Below are 18513 nucleotides of genomic sequence, written 5' to 3'. Positions count from 1 at the left end.
CTAGTGGTTAGAGTGTTGGGCTGGTAACCAGCAGGTGGACTAGTGGTTAGAACGTTGGGCTAGTAACCGGCAGGGAGCATAGCGGTTAGAATGTTGGGCTAGCAACCAGCAGGTAGCCTAGTGGTTAGAGCGTTGGACAAGTAACCGGCAGGTAGCCTGGTGGTTAGAGCGTAACCGGCAGGGAGCTTAGTGGTTAGAGCGTTGGACTAGTAACCGGCAGGTAGCATAGCGGTTAGAGCGTTGGACAAGTAACCGGCAGGGAGCCTAGTGGTTAGAGTGTTGGGGTAGTAACCAGCCGATAGCCTAGTGGTTAGAGTGTTGGGCTAGTTACCGGCAGGTAGCCTAGGGGTTAGAGTGTTGGGCTAGTTACCGGCAGGTAGCCTAGGGGTTAGAGTGTTGGGCTAGTTACCGGCAGGTAGCCTAGGGGTTAGAGTGTTGGGCTAGTAACCGGCAGGTAGCCTAGCGGTTAGAGTGTTGGGCTATTAACCAGCAGGGAGCCTAGTGGTTAGAGTGTTGGGCTTGTAACCATCAGGTAGCCTAGTGTCTAGAGTGTTGGGCTAGTAACCAGCAGGTAGCCTAGTGGTTAGAGCGTTGGACTAGTAACCGGCAGGTAGCATAGCGGTTAGAGCGTTGGACTAGTAACCGGCAGGTAGCATAGTGGTTGGAGCATTGGGCTAGTAACCAGCAGGTAGCCTACCGGTTAGAGTGCTGGGCTAGTAACCGGCAGGTTTCCTAGTTGTTAGATTGTTGGGGTAGTAACCAGCCGGTAGCCTAGGGGTTAGAGTGTTGGGCTAGTTACCGGCAGGTAGCCTAGGGGTTAGAGTGTTGGGCTAGTAACCGGCAGGTAGCCTAGTGGTTAGAGCGTTGGACTCGTAACCGGCAGGTAGCCTTGCGGTTAGTGTTTGGCCAGTAACCGAAAGGTCTGTAGTTCAAATCCCCAAGTTAACAAGGTGAAAAATCTGTTGATGTGCCCTTAAAAAAGCCACTTAATCCTAATTTCCCCTGGATCACTGTTGATTATGGCAGACCTTGGCCTTGATCACATTCTCCTAGGGTGTCTCAGGGTGAGTTGGGGTACCAAATGTTTTGGTCACAAGCAGCGAATACAACAGGTGGTAAATTTATAATGAAATACGAAAAACACATTTTCAATTCATACCTTTGTATTAATACGTACTTGTATATGTGTTAAATAGGACCAATACAAGTACCCACCTAATTATTAATATTGGTCAGAGCTGGCGAAAGGTAATGCACTGCTTCATCGGGAACAGACGGCCATTTTGGATGTGATTGTTCCCGAAGTGAGACATGATCCTGTGTCCACAGTGGTTTGGGAACCTGGTGACTCTGAGATGGTGGAATGACCTGTGGCTGAACGAGGGCTTTGCCAGCTACGTGGAGTATCTAGGAGCTGACTACGCTGAACCCACGTGGAACATCGTAAGACTGATCACTCTTACAGGAGGATAATCTGATCATATAGAGTCCAGTAAGACTGATCACTCTTACAGGAGGATAATCTGATCATATAGAGTCCAGTAAGACTGATCACTCTTACAGGAGGATAATCTGATCATATAGAGTCCAGTAAGACTGATCACTCTTACAGGAGGATTAATCTGATCATATAGAGTACAGTAAGACTGATCACTCTTACAGGAGGATAATCTGATCATATAGAGTTCAGTAAGACTGATCACTCTTACAGGAGGATTCATCTGATCATATAGAGTCCAGTAAGACTGATCACTCTTACAGGAGGATAATCTGATCATATAGAGTCCAGTAAGACTGATCACTCTTACAGGAGGATTAATCTGATCATATAGAGTACAGTAAGACTGATCACTCTTACAGGAGGATAATCTGATCATATAGAGTCCAGTAAGACTGATCACTCTTACAGGAGGATAATCTGATCATATAGAGTCCAGTAAGACTGATCACTCTTCCTCTCTCTCCCTAGAAAGAGCAGACCATCCTGAATGATGTCCACAAGGTGTTTGCTGTGGACGCCCTGGCCTCATCTCATCCTCTGTCCCGGAAAGAGGAGGAAGTCAACCAGCCTGACGAGATCAGTGAGATGTTCAACACCATCTCCTACAGCAAGGTTTTCTATGTTCTAGAACATGTCCTACAGCAAGGTTCTCTATGTTCTTGACCATCTCCTACAGCAAGGTTCTCTATGTTCTAGACCATCTCATACAGCAAGGTTCTCTATGTTCTAGAACATCTCCTACAGCAAGGTTCTCTATGTTCTAGACCATCTCCTACAGCAAGGTTCTATGTTCTAGACCATCTCCTACAGCAATGTTCTCTATGGTTCTCCATGTTCTAGACCATCTCCTACAGCAAGGTTCTCTATGGTTCTCCACGGTCTGGACCATCTCCTACAGCAAGGTTCTCCAGGTTCTAGACATCTCCTACAGCAAGGTTCTCTATGGTTCTCCATGTTTTAGGCCATCTCCTACAGCAAGGTTCTCCATGGTTCTCCATGTTCTAGACCATCTCCTACAGCAAAGTTCACCATGGTTCTCAACGTTTAAAAATCTGAAGAAAGCATGCCTCCCACCCCTTCCCATCCCACCCAGAAACGTATCAGTGCCCCTCCAACCCATCCATCCCTCGATTCAACCAGTAGATTCCCTCCAATCGCCCCCTCCCTCCCCCACAATGACCAGACCCCCCCCCACACACACACCTTCCCCGTGGGCCTGGAATCAAAGAACATAATACAAGTCTAAATAAATATCTGTAACTGGTTTGTGTGTGTTGGGCTTTAGCTGCGATTATTCTTCAAGACACTCCCACATCATATGGAGGAATGTGCCGATCTGATTCAGGGGACACAGTGAACAGTTGGGGACAATTTCCTCATACAATATTTCCTTGGTGTTAAATACATTCTGTGAACAAACTTAAAATGTATATGTTGATGGTTCGGATTACGGGATGCCAAAATCACATTTTTCCATATCTTATTCCAGTTAAAGGGTGGTTCAGATTAAATTACATCTGTGGACCAGGTAGAATAGAGTGTTTGTTGAGAACGCGCTAACACAGTTAACAAGATGTTCAACACCATCACCTACTGCAAGGTTTTTCTCTGTTCTAGACCACATATACAACAGAGACTGGTAGAGAGTATCTCACTGTAAAACACAAGCTGGGAGATACATGGTTACACCTTCTCTCGTGTTGCAGGGAGCTCCATGGTTACACCTTCTCTCTCTGGTGTAGTAGAGAGCTCCATGGTTACACCTTCTCTGGTGTAGTAGGGAGATCCATGGTTACACCTTCTCTCGTGTTGCAGGGAGCTCCGTGGTTACACCTTCTCTCTCTGGTGTAGTAGGGAGATCCATGGTTACACCTTCTCTCTGGTGGAGTAGGGAGCTCCATGGTTACACCTTTTCTCTGGTGTAGAAGGGAGATACATGGTTACACATTCTCTCTCTGGTGTAGTAGGGAGATCCATGGTTACATCTTCTCTCGTGTTGCAGGGAGCTCCATGGTTACACCTTCTCTCTCTGGTGTAGAAGGGAGATACATGGTTACACATTCTCTCTCTGGTCTGGTAGGGAGCTCCATGGTTACACCTCTCTCTGGTGTAGAAGGGAGATACATGGTTACACATTCTCTCTCTGGTCTGGTAGGGAGCTCCATGGTTACACCTTCTCTCTCTGGTGTAGTAGGGAGCTCCATGGTTACACCTTCTCTCTGGTGTAGTAGGGAGCTCCATGGCTACACCACCTCTCTCTGGTGTAGTAGGGAGCTCCATGGTTACACCTTCTCTCTGGTGTAGTAGGGAGCTCCATGGTTACACCTTCTCTCTGGTGTAGTAGGGAGCTCCATGGTTACACCTTCTCTCTCTGGTGTAGTAGGGAGCTCCATGGTTACACCTTCTCTCTCTGGTGTAGTAGGGAGCTCCATGGTTACACCTTCTCTCTGGTGTAGTAGGGAGCTCCATGGTTACACCTTCTCTCTCTGGTGTAGTAGGGAGCTCCATGGTTACACCTTCTCTCTGGTGTAGTAGGGAGCTCCATGGTTACACCTTCTCTCTGGTGTAGTAGAGAGCTCCATGGTTACACCTTCTCTCTCTGGTGTAGTAGGGAGCTCCATGGTTACACCTTCTCTCTAGTGTAGTAGGGAGATCCATGGTTACACCTTCTCTCTGGTGTAGTAGGGAGCTCCATGGTTACACCTTCTCTCTAGTGTAGTAGGGAGATCCATGGTTACACCTTCTCTCTGGTGTAGTAGGGAGATCCATGGTTACACCTTCTCTCTCTGGTGTGGTAGGGAGCTCCATGGTTACACCTTCTCTCTCTGGTGTGGTAGGGAGCTCCATGGTTACACCTTCTCTATCTGGTGTAGTAGGGAGCTCCATGGTTACACATTCTCTCTCTGGTGTAGTAGGAGCTCCATGGTTACACCTTCTCTCTCTGGTGTAGTAGGGAGCTCCATGGTTACACCTTCTCTCTCTGGTGTAGTAGGGAGCTCCATGGTTACACCTTCTCTCTGGTGTATTAGGGAGCTCCATGGTTACACCTTCTCTCTCTGGTGTAGTAGGAGCTCCATGGTTACACCTTCTCTCTAGTGTAGTAGGGAGATCCATGGTTGGGCCTCTCTCTAGTGTAGTTACATGGTTACACCTTCTCTCTAGTGTTGTAGGGAGATCAATGGTTAAACCTTCTCTCTCTGGTGTTGTAGGGAGATCCATGGTTACACCTTCTCTCTGGTGTAGTAGGGAGCTCCATGGTTACACCTTCTCTCTCTGGTGTAGTAGGGAGCTCCATGGTTACATCTACTCTCAAGTAAAGAGGTCCCAGAATATGTGTTGATCTGACTGGAAAAAAACCTCGAAACTCCAATGTGACAGTTTTTCTCTTAATCAAATCCTGTGATCTCTTCCACCCAGGGTGCTGCAGTTCTGAGGATGCTTTCTGAGTTCCTGACAGAGCCGGTCTTCGCCAGAGGACTTAGTGTGAGTATTGTTACAATGTATTAACCATAGGACTCACTGTGAGTATAGTCACAGTATATTAACCAGAGGACTTAGTGTGAGTATAGTTACAATGTATTAACCAGAGGACTTAGTGTGAGTATAGTTACAATGTATTAACCAGAGGACTCACTGTGAGTATAGTTACAGTATATTAACCATAGGACTCACTGTGAGTATAGTCACAGTATATTAACCAGAGGACTTAGTGTGAGTATAGTTACAGTATATTAACCAGAGGACTTAGTGTGAGTATAGTTACAATGTATTAACCAGAGGACTCACTGTGAGTATAGTTACAGTATATTAACCATAGGACTCACTGTGAGTATAGTCACAGTATATTAACCAGAGGACTTAGTGTGAGTATAGTTACAGTATATTAACCAGAGGACTTAGTGTGAGTATAGTTACAATGTATTAACCAGAGGACTCACTGTGAGTATAGTTACAGTATATTAACCAAAGGACTCACTGTGAGTATTGTTACAATGTATTAACCAGAGAACTCACTGTGAGTGTAGTTACAGTATATTAACCAGAGGACTCACTGTGAGTATAGTCACAGTGTATTAACCAGAGGACTCACTGTGGGTATAGTTACAGTATATTAACCAGAGGACTCACTGTGAGTATATTAAGCAGAGGACTCACTGTGAGTATAGTCACAGTGTATTAAGCAGAGGACTCACTGTGAGTATAGTCACAGTGTATTAACCAGAGGACTCACTGTGATTATAGTTAGTGTATTAACCAGAGGACTCACTGTGAGTATAGTTACAGTATATTAACCAGAGGACTCACTGTGAGTATATTAACCAGAGGACTCACTGTGAGTATATTAACCAGAGGACTCACTGTGAGTATAGTCACAGTGTATTAACCAGAGGACTCACTGTGATTATAGTTAGTGTATTAACCAGAGGACTCACTGTGAGTATAGTTACAGTATATTAACCAGAGGACTCACTGTGAGTATATTATAGAGGACTCACTGTGAGTATATTAACCAGAGGACTCACTGTGAGTGTATTAACCAGAGGACTCACTGTGAGTGTATTAACCAGAGGACTCACTGTGAGTGTATTAACCAGAGGACTCACTGTGAGTGTAGTTACAGTATATTAACCAGAGGACTCACTGTGAGTGTATTAACCAGAGGACTCACTGTGAGTATATTAACCAGAGGACTCACTGTGAGTGTAGTTACAGTATATTAACCAGAGGACTCACTGTGAGTGTAGTCACAGTATATTAACCAGAGGACTCACTGTGAGTATAGTTACAGTATATTAACCAGAGGACTCACTGTGAGTATATTAACCAGAGGACTCACTGTGAGTATATTAACCAGAGGACTCACTGTGAGTATATTAACCAGAGGACTCACTGTGAGTGTAGTTACAGTATATTAACCAGAGGACTCACTGTGAGTGTATTAACCAGAGGACTCACTGTGAGTGTATTAACCAGAGGACTCACTGTGAGTATTTTAACCAGAGGACTCACTGTGAGTGTAGTTACAGTATATTAACCAGAGGACTCACTGTGAGAATATTAACCAGAGGACTCACTGTGAGTGTAGTTACAGTATATTAACCAGAGGACTCACTGTGAGTATATTAACCAGAGGACTCACTGTGAGTGTAGTTACAGTATATTAACCAGAGGACTCACTGTGAGTATAGTTACAGTATATTAACCAGAGGACTCACTGTGAGTATAGTCACAGTATATTAACCAGAGGACTCACTGTGAGTATATTAACCAGAGGTCTCACTGTGAGTATAGTCACAGTATATTAACCAGAGGACTCACTGTGAGTATAGTCACAGTATATTAACCAGAGGACTCACTGTGAGTGTAGTTACAGTATATTAACCAGAGGACTCACTGTGAGTGTAGTTACAGTATATTAACCAGAGGACTCACTGTGAGTGTATTAACCAGAGGACTCACTGTGAGTATATTAACCAGAGGACTCACTGTGAGTGTAGTCACAGTATATTAACCAGAGGACTCACTGTGAGTATAGTTACAGTATATTAACCAGAGGACTCACTGTGAGTATATTAACCAGAGGACTCACTGTGAGTATAGTCAGTATATTAACCAGAGGACTCACTGTGAGTGTAGTTACAGTGTATTAACCAGAGGACTCACTGTGAGTAGTAGTTACAGTATATTAACCAGAGGACTCACTGTGAGTATAGTTACAGTATATTAACCAGAGGACTCACTGTGAGTATAGTCACATTGTATTAACCAGAGGACTCACTGTGATTATAGTTAGTGTATTAACCAGAGGACTCACTGTGAGTATAGTTACAGTATATTAACCAGAGGACTCACTGTGAGTATATTAACCAGAGGACTCACTGTGAGTATATTAACCAGAGGACTCACTGTGAGTGTATTAACCAGAGGACTCACTGTGAGTGTATTAACCAGAGGACTCACTGTGAGTGTAGTTACAGTATATTAACCAGAGGACTCACTGTGAGTGTATTAACCAGAGGACTCACTGTGAGTATATTAACCAGAGGACTCACTGTGAGTGTAGTTACAGTATATTAACCAGAGGACTCACTGTGAGTGTAGTCACAGTATATTAACCAGAGGACTCACTGTGAGTATAGTTACAGTATATTAACCAGAGGACTCACTGTGAGTATATTAACCAGAGGACTCACTGTGAGTATATTAACCAGAGGACTCACTGTGAGTGTAGTTACAGTATATTAACCAGAGGACTCACTGTGAGTGTAGTTACAGTATATTAACCAGAGGACTCACTGTGAGTGTATTAACCAGAGGACTCACTGTGAGTGTATTAACCAGAGGACTCACTGTGAGTATTTTAACCAGAGGACTCACTGTGAGTGTAGTTACAGTATATTAACCAGAGGACTCACTGTGAGAATATTAACCAGAGGACTCACTGTGAGTGTAGTTACAGTATATTAACCAGAGGACTCACTGTGAGTATATTAACCAGAGGACTCACTGTGAGTGTAGTTACAGTATATTAACCAGAGGACTCACTGTGAGTATAGTTACAGTATATTAACCAGAGGACTCACTGTGAGTATAGTCACAGTATATTAACCAGAGGACTTAGTGTGAGTATAGTTACAGTATATTAACCAGAGGACTTAGTGTGAGTATAGTTACAATGTATTAACCAGAGGACTCACTGTGAGTATAGTTACAGTATATTAACCATAGGACTCACTGTGAGTATAGTCACAGTATATTAACCAGAGGACTCACTGTGAGTATAGTTACAGTATATTAACCAGAGGACTTAGTGTGAGTATAGTTACAATGTATTAACCAGAGGACTCACTGTGAGTATAGTTACAGTATATTAACCAAAGGACTCACTGTGAGTATTGTTACAATGTATTAACCAGAGAACTCACTGTGAGTGTAGTTACAGTATATTAACCAGAGGACTCACTGTGAGTATAGTCACAGTGTATTAACCAGAGGACTCACTGTGAGTATAGTTACAGTATATTAACCAGAGGACTCACTGTGAGTATATTAAGCAGAGGACTCACTGTGAGTATAGTCACAGTGTATTAAGCAGAGGACTCACTGTGAGTATAGTCACAGTGTATTAACCAGAGGACTCACTGTGATTATAGTTAGTGTATTAACCAGAGGACTCACTGTGAGTATAGTTACAGTATATTAACCAGAGGACTCACTGTGAGTATATTAACCAGAGGACTCACTGTGAGTATATTAACCAGAGGACTCACTGTGAGTATAGTCACAGTGTATTAACCAGAGGACTCACTGTGATTATAGTTAGTGTATTAACCAGAGGACTCACTGTGAGTATAGTTACAGTATATTAACCAGAGGACTCACTGTGAGTATATTAACCAGAGGACTCACTGTGAGTATATTAACCAGAGGACTCACTGTGAGTGTATTAACCAGAGGACTCACTGTGAGTGTATTAACCAGAGGACTCACTGTGAGTGTATTAACCAGAGGACTCACTGTGAGTGTAGTTACAGTATATTAACCAGAGGACTCACTGTGAGTGTATTAACCAGAGGACTCACTGTGAGTATATTAACCAGAGGACTCACTGTGAGTGTAGTTACAGTATATTAACCAGAGGACTCACTGTGAGTGTAGTCACAGTATATTAACCAGAGGACTCACTGTGAGTATAGTTACAGTATATTAACCAGAGGACTCACTGTGAGTATATTAACCAGAGGACTCACTGTGAGTATATTAACCAGAGGACTCACTGTGAGTGTAGTTACAGTATATTAACCAGAGGACTCACTGTGAGTGTAGTTACAGTATATTAACCAGAGGACTCACTGTGAGTGTATTAACCAGAGGACTCACTGTGAGTATTTTAACCAGAGGACTCACTGTGAGTGTAGTTACAGTATATTAACCAGAGGACTCACTGTGAGAATATTAACCAGAGGACTCACTGTGAGTGTAGTTACAGTATATTAACCAGAGGACTCACTGTGAGTATATTAACCAGAGGACTCACTGTGAGTGTAGTTACAGTATATTAACCAGAGGACTCACTGTGAGTATAGTTACAGTATATTAACCAGAGGACTCACTGTGAGTATAGTCACAGTATATTAACCAGAGGACTCACTGTGAGTATATTAACCAGAGGTCTGACTGTGAGTATAGTCACAGTATATTAACCAGAGGACTCACTGTGAGTATAGTCACAGTATATTAACCAGAGGACTCACTGTGAGTGTAGTTACAGTATATTAACCAGAGGACTCACTGTGAGTGTAGTTACAGTATATTAACCAGAGGACTCACTGTGAGTGTATTAACCAGAGGACTCACTGTGAGTATATTAACCAGAGGACTCACTGTGAGTGTAGTCACAGTATATTAACCAGAGGACTCACTGTGAGTATAGTTACAGTATATTAACCAGAGGACTCACTGTGAGTGTGAGTATATTAACCAGAGGACTCACTGTGAGTATAGTCAGTATATTAACCAGAGGACTCACTGTGAGTGTAGTTACAGTGTATTAACCAGAGGACTCACTGTGAGTAGTAGTTACAGTATATTAACCAGAGGACTCACTGTGAGTATAGTTACAGTATATTAACCAGAGGACTCACTGTGAGTATAGTCACATTGTATTAACCAGAGGACTCACTGTGATTATAGTTAGTGTATTAACCAGAGGACTCACTGTGAGTATAGTTACAGTATATTAACCAGAGGACTCACTGTGAGTATATTAACCAGAGGACTCACTGTGAGTATATTAACCAGAGGACTCACTGTGAGTGTATTAACCAGAGGACTCACTGTGAGTGTATTAACCAGAGGACTCACTGTGAGTGTAGTTACAGTATATTAACCAGAGGACTCACTGTGAGTGTATTAACCAGAGGACTCACTGTGAGTATATTAACCAGAGGACTCACTGTGAGTGTAGTTACAGTATATTAACCAGAGGACTCACTGTGAGTGTAGTCACAGTATATTAACCAGAGGACTCACTGTGAGTATAGTTACAGTATATTAACCAGAGGACTCACTGTGAGTATATTAACCAGAGGACTCACTGTGAGTATATTAACCAGAGGACTCACTGTGAGTGTAGTTACAGTATATTAACCAGAGGACTCACTGTGAGTGTAGTTACAGTATATTAACCAGAGGACTCACTGTGAGTGTATTAACCAGAGGACTCACTGTGAGTATTTTAACCAGAGGACTCACTGTGAGTGTAGTTACAGTATATTAACCAGAGGACTCACTGTGAGAATATTAACCAGAGGACTCACTGTGAGTGTAGTTACAGTATATTAACCAGAGGACTCACTGTGAGTATATTAACCAGAGGACTCACTGTGAGTGTAGTTACAGTATATTAACCAGAGGACTCACTGTGAGTATAGTTACAGTATATTAACCAGAGGACTCACTGTGAGTATAGTCACAGTATATTAACCAGAGGACTCACTGTGAGTATATTAACCAGAGCTCTCACTGTGAGTATAGTCACAGTATATTAACCAGAGGACTCACTGTGAGTATAGTCACAGTATATTAACCAGAGGACTCACTGTGAGTGTAGTTACAGTATATTAACCAGAGGACTCACTGTGAGTGTAGTTACAGTATATTAACCAGAGGACTCACTGTGAGTGTATTAACCAGAGGACTCACTGTGAGTATATTAACCAGAGGACTCACTGTGAGTGTAGTCACAGTATATTAACCAGAGGACTCACTGTGAGTATAGTTACAGTATATTAACCAGAGGACTCACTGTGAGTATATTAACCAGAGGACTCACTGTGAGTATAGTCAGTATATTAACCAGAGGACTCACTGTGAGTGTAGTTACAGTGTATTAACCAGAGGACTCACTGTGAGTGTAGTTACAGTATATTAACCAGAGGACTCACTGTGAGTATAGTCACAGTATATTAACCAGAGGACTCACTGTGAGTGTATTAACCAGATGACTCACTGTGAGTATATTAACCAGAGGACTCACTGTGAGTATATTAACCAGAGGACTCACTGTGAGAATATTAACCAGAGGACTCACTGTGAGTATATTAACCAGAGGACTCACTGTGAGTATATTAACCAGAGGACTCACTGTGAGTATATTAACCAGAGGACTCACTGTGAGTATATTAACCAGAGGACTCACTGTGAGTATATTAACCAGAGGACTCACTGTGAGTATATTAACCAGAGGACTCACTGTGAGTATATTAACCAGAGGACTCACTGTGAGTATATTAACCAGAGGACTCACTGTGAGTGTATTAACCAGAGGACTCACTGTGAGTGTATTAACCAGAGGACTCACTGTGAGTGTATTAACCAGAGGACTCACTGTGAGTGTAGTTACAGTATATTAACCAGAGGACTCACTGTGAGTGTATTAACCAGAGGACTCACTGTGAGTGTATTAACCAGAGGACTCACTGTGAGTATATTAACCAGAGGACTCACTGTGAGTGTAGTTACAGTATATTAACCAGAGGACTCACTGTGAGTATAGTCACAGTATATTAACCAGAGGACTCACTGTGGGTGTAGTTACAGTATATTAACCAGAGGACTCACTGTGAGTGTATTAACCAGAGAACTCACTGTGAGTATATTAACCAGAGGACTCACTGTGAGTGTAGTTACAGTATATTAACCAGAGGACTCACTGTGAGTGTAGTTACAGTATATTAACCAGAGGACTCACTGTGAGTGTATTAACCAGAGGACTCACTGTGAGTATATTAACCAGAGGACTCACTGTGAGTGTAGTTACAGTATATTAACCAGAGGACTCACTGTGAGTATAGTCACAGTATATTAACCAGAGGACTCACTGTGAGTATATTAACCAGAGGACTCACTGTGAGTGTAGTTACAGTATATTAACCAGAGGACTCACTGTGAGTATAGTTACAGTATATTAACCAGAGGACTCACTGTGAGTATATTAACCAGAGGACTCACTGTGAGTGTAGTTACAGTATATTAACCAGAGGACTCACTGTGAGTATAGCTACAGTATATTAACCAGAGGACTCACTGTGAGTATAGTCACAGTATATTAACCAGAGGACTCACTGTGAGTATATTAACCAGAGGACTCACTGTGAGTATAGTCACAGTATATTAACCAGAGGACTCACTGTGAGTATAGTTACAGTATATTAACCAGAGGACTCACTGTGAGTATATTAACCAGAGGACTCACTGTGAGTATAGTCAGTATATTAACCAGAGGACTCACTGTGAGTGTAGTTACAGTGTATTAACCAGAGGACTCACTGTGAGTGTAGTTACAGTATATTAACCAGAGGACTCACTGTGAGTGTAGTTACAGTATATTAACCAGAGGACTCACTGTGAGTATAGTCACAGTATATTAACCAGAGGACTCACTGTGAGTATAGTTACAGTATATTAACCAGAGGACTCACTGTGAGTATATTAAGCAGAGGACTCACTGTGAGTATAGTCACAGTGTATTAAGCAGAGGACTCACTGTGAGTATAGTCACAGTGTATTAACCAGAGGACTCACTGTGATTATAGTTTGTGTATTAACCAGAGGACTCACTGTGAGTATAGTTACAGTATATTAACCAGAGGACTCACTGTGAGTATATTAACCAGAGGACTCACTGTGAGTATATTAACTAGAGGACTCACTGTGAGTATAGTCACAGTGTATTAACCAGAGGACTCACTGTGATTATAGTTAGTGTATTAACCAGAGGACTCACTGTGAGTATAGTTACAGTATATTAACCAGAGGACTCACTGTGAGTATATTAACCAGAGGACTCACTGTGAGTATATTAACCAGAGGACTCACTGTGAGTGTATTAACCAGAGGACTCACTGTGAGTGTATTAACCAGAGGACTCACTGTGAGTGTATTAACCAGAGGACTCACTGTGAGTGTAGTTACAGTATATTAACCAGAGGACTCACTGTGAGTGTATTAACCAGAGGACTCACTGTGAGTATATTAACCAGAGGACTCACTGTGAGTGTAGTTACAGTATATTAACCAGAGGACTCACTGTGAGTGTAGTCACAGTATATTAACCAGAGGACTCACTGTGAGTATAGTTACAGTATATTAACCAGAGGACTCACTGTGAGTATATTAACCAGAGGACTCACTGAGTATATTAACCAGAGGACTCACTGTGAGTGTAGTTACAGTATATTAACCAGAGGACTCACTGTGAGTGTAGTTACAGTATATTAACCAGAGGACTCACTGTGAGTGTATTAACCAGAGGACTCACTGTGAGTGTATTAACCAGAGGACTCACTGTGAGTATTTTAACCAGAGGACTCACTGTGAGTGTAGTTACAGTATATTAACCAGAGGACTCACTGTGAGAATATTAACCAGAGGACTCACTGTGAGTGTAGTTACAGTATATTAACCAGAGGACTCACTGTGAGTATATTAACCAGAGGACTCACTGTGAGTGTAGTTACAGTATATTAACCAGAGGACTCACTGTGAGTATAGTTACAGTATATTAACCAGAGGACTCACTGTGAGTATAGTCACAGTATATTAACCAGAGGACTCACTGTGAGTATATTAACCAGAGGTCTCACTGTGAGTATAGTCACAGTATATTAACCAGAGGACTCACTGTGAGTATAGTCACAGTATATTAACCAGAGGACTCACTGTGAGTGTAGTTACAGTATATTAACCAGAGGACTCACTGTGAGTGTAGTTACAGTATATTAACCAGAGGACTCACTGTGAGTGTATTAACCAGAGGACTCACTGTGAGTATATTAACCAGAGGACTCACTGTGAGTGTAGTTACAGTATATTAACCAGAGGACTCACTGTGAGTATAGTCACAGTATATTAACCAGAGGACTCACTGTGAGTATATTAACCAGAGGACTCACTGTGAGTGTAGTTACAGTATATTAACCAGAGGACTCACTGTGAGTATAGTTACAGTATATTAACCAGAGGACTCACTGTGAGTATATTAACCAGAGGACTCACTGTGAGTGTAGTTACAGTATATTAACCAGAGGACTCACTGTGAGTATAGTTACAGTATATTAACCAGAGGACTCACTGTGAGTATAGTCACAGTATATTAACCAGAGGACTCACTGTGAGTATATTAACCAGAGGACTCACTGTGAGTGTAGTTACAGTATATTAACCAGAGGACTCACTGTGAGTATAGTTACAGTATATTAACCAGAGGACTCACTGTGAGTATATTAACCAGAGGACTCACTGTGAGTGTAGTTACAGTATATTAACCAGAGGACTCACTGTGAGTATAGCTACAGTATATTAACCAGAGGACTCACTGTGAGTATAGTCACAGTATATTAACCAGAGGACTCACTGTGAGTATATTAACCAGAGGACTCACTGTGAGTATAGTCACAGTATATTAACCAGAGGACTCACTGTGAGTATAGTTACAGTATATTAACCAGAGGACTCACTGTGAGTATATTAACCAGAGGACTCACTGTGAGTATAGTCAGTATATTAACCAGAGGACTCACTGTGAGTGTAGTTACAGTGTATTAACCAGAGGACTCACTGTGAGTGTAGTTACAGTATATTAACCAGAGGACTCACTGTGAGTGTAGTTACAGTATATTAACCAGAGGACTCACTGTGAGTATAGTCACAGTATATTAACCAGAGGACTCACTGTGAGTATAGTTACAGTATATTAACCAGAGGACTCACTGTGAGTATATTAAGCAGAGGACTCACTGTGAGTATAGTCACAGTGTATTAAGCAGAGGACTCACTGTGAGTATAGTCACAGTGTATTAACCAGAGGACTCACTGTGATTATAGTTTGTGTATTAACCAGAGGACTCACTGTGAGTATAGTTACAGTATATTAACCAGAGGACTCACTGTGAGTATATTAACCAGAGGACTCACTGTGAGTATATTAACCAGAGGACTCACTGTGAGTATAGTCACAGTGTATTAACCAGAGGACTCACTGTGATTATAGTTAGTGTATTAACCAGAGGACTCACTGTGAGTATAGTTACAGTATATTAACCAGAGGACTCACTGTGAGTATATATTAACCAGAGGACTCACTGTGAGTATATTAACCAGAGGACTCACTGTGAGTGTATTAACCAGAGGACTCACTGTGAGTGTATTAACCAGAGGACTCACTGTGAGTGTATTAACCAGAGGACTCACTGTGAGTGTAGTTACAGTATATTAACCAGAGGACTCACTGTGAGTGTATTAACCAGAGGACTCACTGTGAGTATATTAACCAGAGGACTCACTGTGAGTGTAGTTACAGTATATTAACCAGAGGACTCACTGTGAGTGTAGTCACAGTATATTAACCAGAGGACTCACTGTGAGTATAGTTACAGTATATTAACCAGAGGACTCACTGTGAGTATATTAACCAGAGGACTCACTGTGAGTATATTAACCAGAGGACTCACTGTGAGTGTAGTTACAGTATATTAACCAGAGGACTCACTGTGAGTGTAGTTACAGTATATTAACCAGAGGACTCACTGTGAGTGTATTAACCAGAGGACTCACTGTGAGTATTTTAACCAGAGGACTCACTGTGAGTGTAGTTACAGTATATTAACCAGAGGACTCACTGTGAGAATATTAACCAGAGGACTCACTGTGAGTGTAGTTACAGTATATTAACCAGAGGACTCACTGTGAGTATATTAACCAGAGGACTCACTGTGAGTGTAGTTACAGTATATTAACCAGAGGACTCACTGTGAGTATAGTTACAGTATATTAACCAGAGGACTCACTGTGAGTATAGTCACAGTATATTAACCAGAGGACTCACTGTGAGTATATTAACCAGAGGTCTCACTGTGAGTATAGTCACAGTATATTAACCAGAGGACTCACTGTGAGTATAGTCACAGTATATTAACCAGAGGACTCACTGTGAGTGTAGTTACAGTATATTAACCAGAGGACTCACTGTGAGTGTAGTTACAGTATATTAACCAGAGGACTCACTGTGAGTGTATTAACCAGAGGACTCACTGTGAGTATATTAACCAGAGGACTCACTGTGAGTGTAGTTACAGTATATTAACCAGAGGACTCACTGTGAGTATAGTCACAGTATATTAACCAGAGGACTCACTGTGAGTATATTAACCAGAGGACTCACTGTGAGTGTAGTTACAGTATATTAACCAGAGGACTCACTGTGAGTATAGTTACAGTATATTAACCAGAGGACTCACTGTGAGTATATTAACCAGAGGACTCACTGTGAGTGTAGTTACAGTATATTAACCAGAGGACTCACTGTGAGTATAGTTACAGTATATTAACCAGAGGACTCACTGTGAGTATAGTCACAGTATATTAACCAGAGGACTCACTGTGAGTATATTAACCAGAGGACTCACTGTGAGTATAGTCACAGTATATTAACCAGAGGACTCACTGTGAGTATAGTTACAGTATATTAACCAGAGGACTCACTGTGAGTATATTAACCAGAGGACTCACTGTGAGTATAGTCAGTATATTAACCAGAGGACTCACTGTGAGTGTAGTTACAGTGTATTAACCAGAGGACTCACTGTGAGAATATTAACCAGAGGACTCACTGTGAGTATATTAACCAGAGGACTCACTGTGAGTATATTAACCAGAGGACTCACTGTGAGTATATTAACCAGAGGACTCACTGTGAGTATATTAACCAGAGGACTCACTGTGAGTATATTAACCAGAGGACTCACTGTGAGTATATTAACCAGAGGACTCACTGTGAGTATATTAACCAGAGGACTCACTGTGAGTATATTAACCAGAGGACTCACTGTGAGTATATTAACCAGAGGACTCACTGTGAGTATATTAAGCAGAGGACTCACTGTGAGTATAGTTACAGTATATTAAGCAGAGGACTCACTGTGAGTATAGTCACAGTATATTAACCAGAGGACTCACTGTGAGTATAGTTACAGTATATTAACCAGAGGACTCACTGTGAGTATATTAAGCAGAGGACTCACTGTGAGTATAGTTACAGTATATTAACCAGAGGACTCACTGTGAGTATAGTTACAGTATATTAACCAGAGGACTCACTGTGAGTATATTAACCAGAGGACTCACTGTGAGTGTATTAACCAGAGGACTCACTGTGAGTGTATTAACCAGAGGACTCACTGTGAGTGTATTAACCAGAGGACTCACTGTGAGTGTAGTTACAGTATATTAACCAGAGGACTCACTGTGAGTGTATTAACCAGAGGACTCACTGTGAGTGTATTAACCAGAGGACTCACTGTGAGTATATTAACCAGAGGACTCACTGTGGGTGTAGTTACAGTATATTAACCAGAGGACTCACTGTGAGTGTATTAACCAGAGGACTCACTGTGAGTATATTAACCAGAGGACTCACTGTGAGTGTAGTTACAGTATATTAACCAGAGGACTCACTGTGAGTGTAGTTACAGTATATTAACCAGAGGACTCACTGTGAGTGTATTAACCAGAGGACTCACTGTGAGTATATTAACCAGAGGACTCACTGTGAGTGTAGTTACAGTATATTAACCAGAGGACTCACTGTGAGTATAGTCACAGTATATTAACCAGAGGACTCACTGTGAGTATATTAACCAGAGGACTCACTGTGAGTGTAGTTACAGTATATTAACCAGAGGACTCACTGTGAGTATAGTTACAGTATATTAACCAGAGGACTCACTGTGAGTATATTAACCAGAGGACTCACTGTGAGTGTAGTTACAGTATATTAACCAGAGGACTCACTGTGAGTATAGTTACAGTATATTAACCAGAGGACTCACTGTGAGTATAGTCACAGTATATTAACCAGAGGACTCACTGTGAGTATATTAACCAGAGGACTCACTGTGAGTATAGTCACAGTATATTAACCAGAGGACTCACTGTGAGTATAGTTACAGTAT

At 41.9% G+C, this 18513-nt stretch overlaps 1 pseudogene; it reads left to right on the top strand.

Moving 5' to 3' along the window:
* The window catches only part of LOC135554294 (aminopeptidase N-like), a 121144-nt pseudogene that overhangs the window by 59995 nt on the left and 42636 nt on the right, over positions 1 to 18513 (top strand).

This window comes from Oncorhynchus masou, chromosome 2 (genome assembly GCF_036934945.1).
Source record: "Oncorhynchus masou masou isolate Uvic2021 chromosome 2, UVic_Omas_1.1, whole genome shotgun sequence".
NCBI lineage: Eukaryota > Metazoa > Chordata > Actinopteri > Salmoniformes > Salmonidae > Oncorhynchus > Oncorhynchus masou.
This window is presented reverse-complemented; position numbering and strand designations above follow the sequence as displayed.